Here is a 9,263-nt window from a genome sequence, read left to right on the forward strand (position 1 = left end):
CTGTTCAGTAACACAAACGTGTATAGTACAAACAGCAGCTATAAACTGAAGCTTACATTTTAAATTACCATTTACAGTTGCTTTACAGCTCTGATTCACATGTATAATAGGGATTAGACACATTCGATGAATACTGGCCATATCTGGAAAATTGTCCATAGTTTCATATACTACTTATGATTTATGATGCATGGCCAAACCTCATGACCACATACACCTCCTTTGCCTGTCCTCCCCTTGCACACCAACTTCAGCACAGAGATTCTAGTTTACATTAAGTCAGAGTTCCCCAGTAAATCCAAACTGGAGTACTGTGGCTTAATCTTGGTAAACTAATCAGAATAACAAGACAGGAACCAACAGAAAAATGGTTGAAATCTTAAGCCTTCTTTTAGTCAACTCAGCTAAAGGCTCAGCATTAAAATATGTCAAATTCTGAGCCATTTCAATAAAAATGTGGCAACAGTATCCATTAAAATGTACACCTTAACTCTAAACATCTTTATCAGGAAGTATTGCAGGTGAAAAGCGGTCAAGCTATAGTTTTACTAGAAGCAAGTTAGTGCATATAGTAGTAGTATTCATTTAAACTTTAACCTGAGATGCACTTCATATTATGTTCTGGATGCCCATTATATTTTGAAAGCATCTTGACTTACAGTTTTCCAATAGCAAGATACTTGTCCATTCACATTTAGCAGAATATTTTCTATTAATCTATACAACTGTCCCTCACATTCCTCATTATACATTTTGGCTATAGAAACCCTAGCTATTGTAATTAGAACCAACCACTAAGTGAAGATGAAGATTCCCCTTTTCCCTATATGAGTTTTTATTATTAAATATACCACATACGGGGGGGGGGGGGAGCCTTACAAAATGTTGAGAGAGCACAAGGAAGAACAATAAAATGCTGTCCCAAATGTATCAGATTAAAAGCTAGAGATAAAAAGAAATACATATAAATAACAATGAACTATCAACGGGGTAAAAATTAAACTTCAATAAAGCAATTTTCTTTCTGTACTGAGGGAACATAAACTATTGAATCTAATGCTAGCGTGTTAAATAAAATATTTTCTCAAATGTATTCATTATTAATTATTGTTATCAACTTAAATTTTACCCACCCTTCACCACACAGGGCTGATCTTAACACCCAACAGGGTTTGTAGGTAATGAGACAGTCTTTCAGATATTCAAATATTGAAAATGTCAAAGAGATCACACATACATTTTTTCCATCTTTAGTGGAGATTTCAATATATTCAGTGCTATTGGATATAGGTGATAGACTATAATTCTAATGATGAGCATTAGACTGAGTCTTGATATGATAACTTTAATAGTGAATCATTTGGAAGGAGTCTATTAACGGACAACTGAGTTACAACAAAATCTTGTAGCAGCTGTACAGCCTGTTCTTCCCTGGCACTAGAAATCTGGATCAGCATCAACAATGATGGATTGGATGATGAAGGTTCTGAACAGAAATGGATAAAGTACATTGAAGGAATGCACCAGCAGTGCCAGAGGATTCAGTGGAGAAATTGACAGTTTATTTCCTATTGGAATTTTCACTACATTTTTATAAGACGAGAGATTTTCTTGTAAAAACATGATAAAAATTGGGGAAAATAAAATATTGCTTGAGATGCAATGTAAAGAGAGGCCTATTTAGAGCACAAAGGTATCAAAGAAAGACCAGAAAATATATATTGAACTTTCATTGGAGAAAAACAGAAAGGACTGTAAAATCAATACTACGTATTGTAGCCTTATTGGAGTTCACCGATTGGGTCTGCATTGCTCCGGGACAGGAGGAAGGAAGTCAAAATGACACCGAGGTTGGTTCAAAGAAAGAGTTTATTCTGCTCTCCGGATAGCAGAAGACACTTGCGTGGTGAGTCCACAGCAAGTACAAAGAAATGACAGGTTTCATGCAGTTTATATATCTTCCAGGCACCCTCTCACTCCTCCCCTAGGAGCCCAACCACGTCGGCCTACATACACAGGTTGACATCACATATGTTCCTGCTCTGGTACTCTCAACCATAAAAGGATCTTCCTTCCTGTACTTCTGGCCATAAAAGGATCTTCCTCTTCCTACTCTTATCTTGGAGCAAGAGGTCACTACTTCCGAGAACATGCTCTGGCGTTAGTCCCAGACTTGGGCCTCTGCGTCATTTGTGGTCAGGACTTAAGATATGTCTGTGTCTGTTTTACTGGTAAAGTCAAGGCCAGTCCTGCCGTCAAACTGATAAGGGAGAGAACTGTGTTCTTGCTTTGCATTTGCTCAACGGCTAAAGTTTATGCATTTTAGCTAAGGAGAAATGGGAATTTTGGTGCAGTTTAAAACTGCCTGCATAGTCAGTTTTTGGGTTTTGGAAACCCATTCCTTCAGTATCAGTGGTTTTATTTCAGGACCTGAAATTTAATGCAAAATATGGTTCCCTATGATTCTTAGAAAAATGTTAAAAACTAATGTCTAGTCGTTGTACTCAAGACAAGTTTTGGAATGTAAGAGTGCTGCCTAAAAACTTTGAAACTTAAATGGGATTAGTTAAATATGTGAAAGTTAAAGAGTCCTTTCGGCAGTACAAACAATGCAACACCAATTTCCTCACCCATCTCCCCCTTCATTCCTTTCCTTCTTTGACCTTTGCCTACCCTGACCTTCTGGGACGCGGGTGGCGCTGTGGGTAAAACCACAGAGCCTAGGACTTGCCGATCGTATGGTCGGCGGTTCGAATCCCCGCGGCGAGGTGAGCTCCCGTCTTTCGGTCCCAGCTCCTGCCCACCTAGCAGTTCGAAAGCACTCCTAAGTGCAAGTAGATAAATAGGTACCGCTTTATAGCGGGAAGGTAAACGGTGTTTCCGTGTGCTGCGCTGGTGCTGGCTCGCCAGAGCAGCTTCATCACGCTGGCCACGTGACCCGGAAGTGTCTCCGGACAGCGCTGGCCCCCAGCCTCTTAAGTGAGATGGGCGCACAACCCTAGAGTCGGACAAGACTGGCCCGTATGGGCAGGGGTACCTTTACCTTTACCCTGACATTGCCAAATTTATTTGGAAGCCCAATTTGGAAGCAGATTTATGAAGAATATATGAAGACTCATCATATCTACAGTTAATTCCTGCAGATCATCGAGCTTTTCCAGCCACATTCTCAAACATATTTTTTTTCTTTTTTTAACTGAACATCTAGTCTTAGGAATACTTCTAGGGAGCCTGAAATCTTGCTCAACATTTTGAGAAATTTTAGTTAATCCTAATAATGTTGTTCCAGGATGCTTTCTAATGGCCCAGGATTGCTACCTGCAATTTCTTCTACAAAACATAATGGCTATTAAAACTTACAAATAAATATTTAAAAGGTATCAACAGAGGAAAGCTTATGTTCCTAACATACAGAAGCCTTTATGAGCAAGTCCTTTTGGGTGACACCAACTAAATGTCAGTGTGATTTCTCTCTCTCTTTCTTTTATGATAGTTTGTTTGTTCACTTGACAGGATTGCATCTCTAAAACACCAGACAAAGCAAAAATAACTACTTACTGTCCTCAAATTGTGGATTCCAGAAGAAGGGTAACAATTCACGACTCATTTTTGGAAGCTTTAATTATCCATGCATTCCTGCTGATTGGGTCTGTTTGACGCTATTCCCCAAAATCTGGATTTTAGTGCACTGGGGGGGAAATTCAAACAGTCAAACATATGCACATTTTGTGATTTATGACATTTACAAAAGAGAGCACACTATGTAAATAAACTATGTTTGTTTCCTGCCAAATTCTAGGGAATGTTCTTGTTGGATATATAATCCAAGAGGGAAAACTTCATTTAAGGTGCAGAGCTTAGGCACAAGACTAGGACAACTTAAAAATACTACGAGAAACAAATGCAAAATTGAGTAAATTCTGCTTTTTTGTGCACAGCATGGGGGGACTTAACTCTGCACTATTACATGAACCTGCTTATTTGCGCAACACTGCATAAAAATATTAAATAAAATCATGGTGAAATTTAACATTTTTCTTTCTGGCAGCCTGAAGTAAAGGCAGAAAATAATTTCTTGAGAAGTGGGTTTTAACCGTTTCAAATATAGTTTATTCTCACCTTCTCAGTTACAGCTTCTGAAAGGTTTATAGAGTAAGTGCATTTGTTCAAACTTTGTTGAAACCAATTTGATTATAAACAATAATGTGATTTAATATTGTTTTTGACAAATTGCCTTTGTTTTTATTTTAAATCCACTTTAGAAGAAAAATATTTTTAAAAATAGTATATAAGATAACAATAATAAAATAAATAATAATAAAATAAACTTAACTATTCCAGAAGGTTGTACCACTATGGGGCACTGCTATATTAATAGGGTTTACTTCCTGATAAATTAGTGTAAGACTGCAGAACTCTTTTTTTTTTTTTAAAGCAAAAATAACATCACAGTAACATTAAAATATTATTGTCAACTTTTAAAAGTTAACTATGGACATCAAAACTGGAATTTTCACTAATGCATACTATTTTTAATGTTTTGTTTATTTAGATATTTAATCTCTCAGAGTCAAAACATACAAAGATCATAAAATAAGATAATTGTTAAACAGGTTAAAAATCACATCTAATATTTACAATAATAAATACAGTATCTAAAAACAAATGTTTTCAAAATCAGCAGTAAAATAGCAGCAATACTTAAACATGATAACATTAAGAACCTAGATATACTAATATCATTATCACTTAAAAGCAGAAGAAAACAAAACCAGTCAATGAGAGAAACACACATTCAATGGGAGGGAATTCTATAACAATGCAGTCAGCATTGAGAAAGTCTTCTATCTGCCTATCTCTCCATAGGACGAGTTCATTTAAGCTGGTGGTACAAAAAGGGCACAGACTGTAAAACCTTTAGACAAATTTGTATCTACTAAATGCTCTCCGTTTTATAATACACACTCCATTCAGTACCTAATTCTGGGTTTGCTTGCTATTTCCCCACTTAGGTAATTGCTGTGCAAGACAACAACCCTATGGTGGGCTACAAATCTGGGGAAAATATCTTGATAAGCATGCTTTCATTGATGGCAGGTGTTTTCATGTACCGTATTTTTTGCTCTATAAGACTCACTTTTCCCCTCCTAAAAAGTAAGGGGAAATGTGTGTGCGTCTTATGGGGTGAATGCAGGCTGCACGGCTATCCCAGAAGCCAGAACAGCAAGAGGGATCGCTGCTTTCGCTGCACAGCGATCCCTCTTGCTGTCCTGGCTTCTGAGATTCAGAATATTTTTTTTCTTGTTTTCCTCCTCCAAAAACTAGGTACGTCTTGTGGTCTGGTGCATCTTATAGAGCGAAAAATACGGTATGTTTGCATGTAACATGTGATCAGGACACCCTGAGCAAATACCTAAGCCTAAAAGATATGGCAGGAAACAAATTTAAATTTAAATGAACTTATTTGTTGTAACATATCTTACTAGGAACTCTTTCTAGAATGTAAATCCTTCAGGCCCTTTTATTGCACACCCTGTGCATCAAACATGAACAGGAAGGTCATAGAGAAGCTCTCTTGATGATGCAAAAATTAGCTCTGCAACTCACTTCCAAGTTACAACCATGTATTATTTAATTTATATCCTACCTATCTGGCAGTATTCTGCTTTACAAATGGAAATACCAGCTGCAACATTTAATCAATTAAAAGCTTAGTCAGTTAAAAGATTGTTTTTTTCAGAGCTGTTGTTTTAATGCCTATGCAAATTTAACAAATGCATTATTCCACTCATTAATCAACTAAGAGTTATTTAATCACATGACAGCCCTAAACAAATCCTCGTTTTTGATATTATAACAAGTAGTTAATACATTACAGATTGTAGCAGCATACTTAAAACAATGTGCACTATCAAGCACAAGAGTGTTCTGGAAGAAAATTCAGAACATGAGCTAGTCTAAATCTGGAATACCATGTTAAATCATTTCACTTGGCAAGGACAACATCTCACACATCCCAAAAAATCTGCATAAAAATATGGTGTTTGATTTGGCCCTAAGTACAGATAAAAAGTATAAAATATGTACACTTATCTACAATCCTTCTGTCAAATCTGTTGAGATGATTTGAAATCACAATCACTAACAACAATAGGACTGCCTTGCTGAACACTCACATAGAGATTATGTCAGTCAATTACATACAACAGGTTAGAAGGAAGAACTTGAAACACTTAAACTATAAGATCAAATTTAGCTATTAGACAGTTGTACAGGAACATGTTGCAAGACTGTTGATTTAGCAGAAGCTAACAGCACAGACTCATGCTGCTATTTCCATTGTATTCCATGGGGCTTATGAACAGGCACATTACAAAGTTTGTGTATATTTACTGAGAAGCAATTCCTTTGAGTTCAATGGAACTTGCTCTCTGGGAAGTGCATTTAGGATTACAGCAGGCATAGGCAAACTGGGGCCTTCAGATGTTTTGGGACTACAAATCCCATCATCGCTAGCTAACAGGACCTGTGGCCAGGGGTGATGGGAGTTGTAGTCCCAAAACATCTAGAGGGCTGAATTTGCCTATGCCTGGATTACAGCCTGAAAAGGCAATCCCCCTTGATTCCTGGGAGAGTTAGGATGGTGCATAGGTGCCACTCCACCAGGTTCTGTCAGCAGAGAGGAGCACTGGTGGTGGAGAGGAGGTTCCACTGCTGGTGGAGAGGAGGCTCCACGTAGTAACAGGTGGAAAGCTATGTCTGGCAGTTCCCTTGCAAGCAGTAAAGGTAAAGGGACCCCTGACCATTAGGTCCAGTCGTGACCAACTCTGGGGTTGAGGCGCTCATCTCGCTTTATTGGCCGAGGGAGCCAGCATACAGCTTCCGGGTCATGTGGCCAGCATGACTAAGCTGCTTCTAGCGAACCAGAGCAGCGCACGGAAATGCCGTTTACCTTCCTTACCTATTTATCTACTTGCACTTTTTGGTGCCACTCCACCATAGGTGCCACTCCACCAGGTTCTGTCAGCAGAGAGGAGCACTGGTGGTGGAGAGGAGGTTCCACTGCTGGTGGAGAGGAGGCTCCACGTAGTAACAGGTGGAAAGCTATGTCTGGCAGTTCCCTTGCAAGCAGTAAAGGTAAAGGGACCCCTGACCATTAGGTCCAGTCGTGACCAACTCTGGGGTTGAGGCGCTCATCTCGCTTTATTGGCCGAGGGAGCCAGCATACAGCTTCCGGGTCATGTGGCCAGCATGACTAAGCCGCTTCTGGCGAACCAGAGCAGCGCACGGTAACACCGTTTACCATCCCGCAGGAGCGGTACCTATTTATCTACTTGCACTTTGATGTGCTTTCGAACTGCTAGGTTGGCAGGAGCTGGGACGAAGCAACGGGCGCTCACCCCATTGCGGGGATTCGAACCGCCGACCTTCTGATCGGCAAGCCTTAGGCTCTGTGGTTTAACCCACAGCGCCACCCGCACAGCAAGCAGTAAACTCTGCAACAAGGTGTTGCAAGGTGTGGGCCATAGATGGTATCCACTGGGTCCCTTCCAACTCTACAATTCTATGATTCTACCAAGGATCTCACACAAACCACATGTGTGGTTTCCTAATGCATCTTTACCAAAAGAACAATGATACACTTGACTTGGGGAAGTGGTAAAACATATGTTTGGCACACAGAAGGTCCCAGGTTCAATCACCAGCATCTCTAGCGAGGGATGAGAAAATCCACTGTCTGACTGGCTGCTGCCAATCAGTGCAAACAATACTGAACGAGATGGGCCAACGGTCTGACCCAGTGTAAGGCAGCTTTGCATGTTCCTAATCGATGGAAAGCAGAATGGAGTGTGCAGCTGGTGGTGAAGAGCATCCAGCCACGTGAAATGGCGGGAAGGGGTTTCAGGGAGCGATTTTTTGGGGAATCAGAACAGGGTTGTTACAAGCGCGTCCCTGTTTCCATCTGCCAAATATCGAGGAGGATACGCCTGGTGGCGCGGATCTCCAGATTGCGTGCCCCAAAGACAACAGCACTGGGCTGCGGTCCTGCCCGCACCACGTAGCCAGGAATCATTGTCTGAGGTGAGGGAAATCCCCTTAGCCGGCAGGGCAAAGGAACCGGCAGGACCCCCTGCCCAAAGCAGCGCCCTCTCACAAGGAAATGCTGCGGGAAAACTCCCGCCGGCCAAACCCCGGAGGTGCCTCCGCGCGCCCAACCGCCGCCACACCGGGAAACCGCGGTCCGAGCCAAGGACGCGCGTCCCCCCAACTACCTCGCTCGCCTCACAGCACCCCGTTACTCACCGCCCAACCGCCGTCCTGAAGCCACTAGCGGCCATTGGTCCTCCTCCCACCTGCCGGGCCATCAACACCGCGTCACTTCCGGCATCACCTGACACTAAAGCAAACGCTCTCGGCCGCCAACCTTGTGTTTTGGGTCCTCGACTTCCGGCTCCACGACGCCTCCGGAAGCTGCGCAGTGCTTGGGAGGCTTACATAAATGCGTTTAATTCGGGATGCGGCTTAAAGCGTGTTCAGCCTAAATCGCTTTTAATGCCAATGTGAACTCTGAAAGGCCAGCGGCTTGCGGCTATTCCAAGTACCGATTTCTCCCTTCTGCTTCCTATTCCGCAGTAACCAATACAGCGCTCTCATTATAGATAAATAGCGCCTCGGGGTTCCACGGCAGTTGCAGCAGAGATGGAAGCTGGAATTCTGTATACACACTTACCTAGGAGTAAGCCTTAAAGAACCTAAGTGGACTTACTTCTGAGTAGATGCACACAGGATTGCACTGTGATCAACTAATTCACACCCATAGGAGCCAAGGTTCCTACACCCTCCCAATAAGTATTTGAGGGGACCGCTCCCTCCCTCCTAGGATGATGTGCATTGCAATTCAATTAGTGTTATGTGATCGATTTTTTTTATTTTTTTATTTTCACACCTAAGTGAAAAAGCTGTTTTCGTTTTGTGAATTCATCTCAGGGGCGTACCCAGGGGTTGGCAAAACTGGCCTCCGGGGGCCAAAAATCCCCCCAGAAATCTGTCTCCAGTTTTCTCTCTCTCTCCTTAACTATGCTGGAGATGTACATAAAAGGGGACCAAAAACGATTATTTCCTCTGCTATGCTCCCGCAAGGGTATCCGGCTGCCTGTGGAGCAGCTGATCCATTGTTTGGGAAAGAAGAGCGGGGCTGACGGGGTGGGCGGAGCGGCTTTCCCTGCGCCTGTGTATGTGAGTGACTTGGGTGGGTATGAGGA

General features: G+C 41.8%; 1 protein-coding gene across 7 annotated transcripts in view; it reads right to left on the minus strand.

The window, feature by feature from the left end:
• The window catches only part of MAP3K13 (mitogen-activated protein kinase kinase kinase 13), a 79,201-nt gene that overhangs the window by 35,462 nt on the left and 34,476 nt on the right, over positions 1 to 9,263 (minus strand). For 3 of the 7 annotated variants that reach the window (XM_082221763.1, XM_082221765.1, XM_082221764.1), the window contains exons 1-2: positions 8,305 to 9,049; positions 3,559 to 3,688 (exon numbers count right to left, since the gene is read on the minus strand). The gene's annotated coding sequence lies outside the window, so the exon portion shown is untranslated. Of the gene's footprint in view, positions 1 to 3,558; positions 3,689 to 4,793; positions 4,814 to 4,977; positions 5,105 to 8,304; positions 9,050 to 9,263 lie in introns of those variants that run through there. The other 4 variants (XM_082221769.1, XM_082221766.1, XM_082221767.1 and 1 more) reach the window with 4 other exon arrangements.

Source organism: Podarcis vaucheri (assembly GCF_965113315.1).
Source record: "Podarcis vaucheri genome assembly, chromosome: 5".
In the NCBI taxonomy this organism is placed as follows: Eukaryota; Metazoa; Chordata; class Lepidosauria; order Squamata; family Lacertidae; genus Podarcis; species Podarcis vaucheri.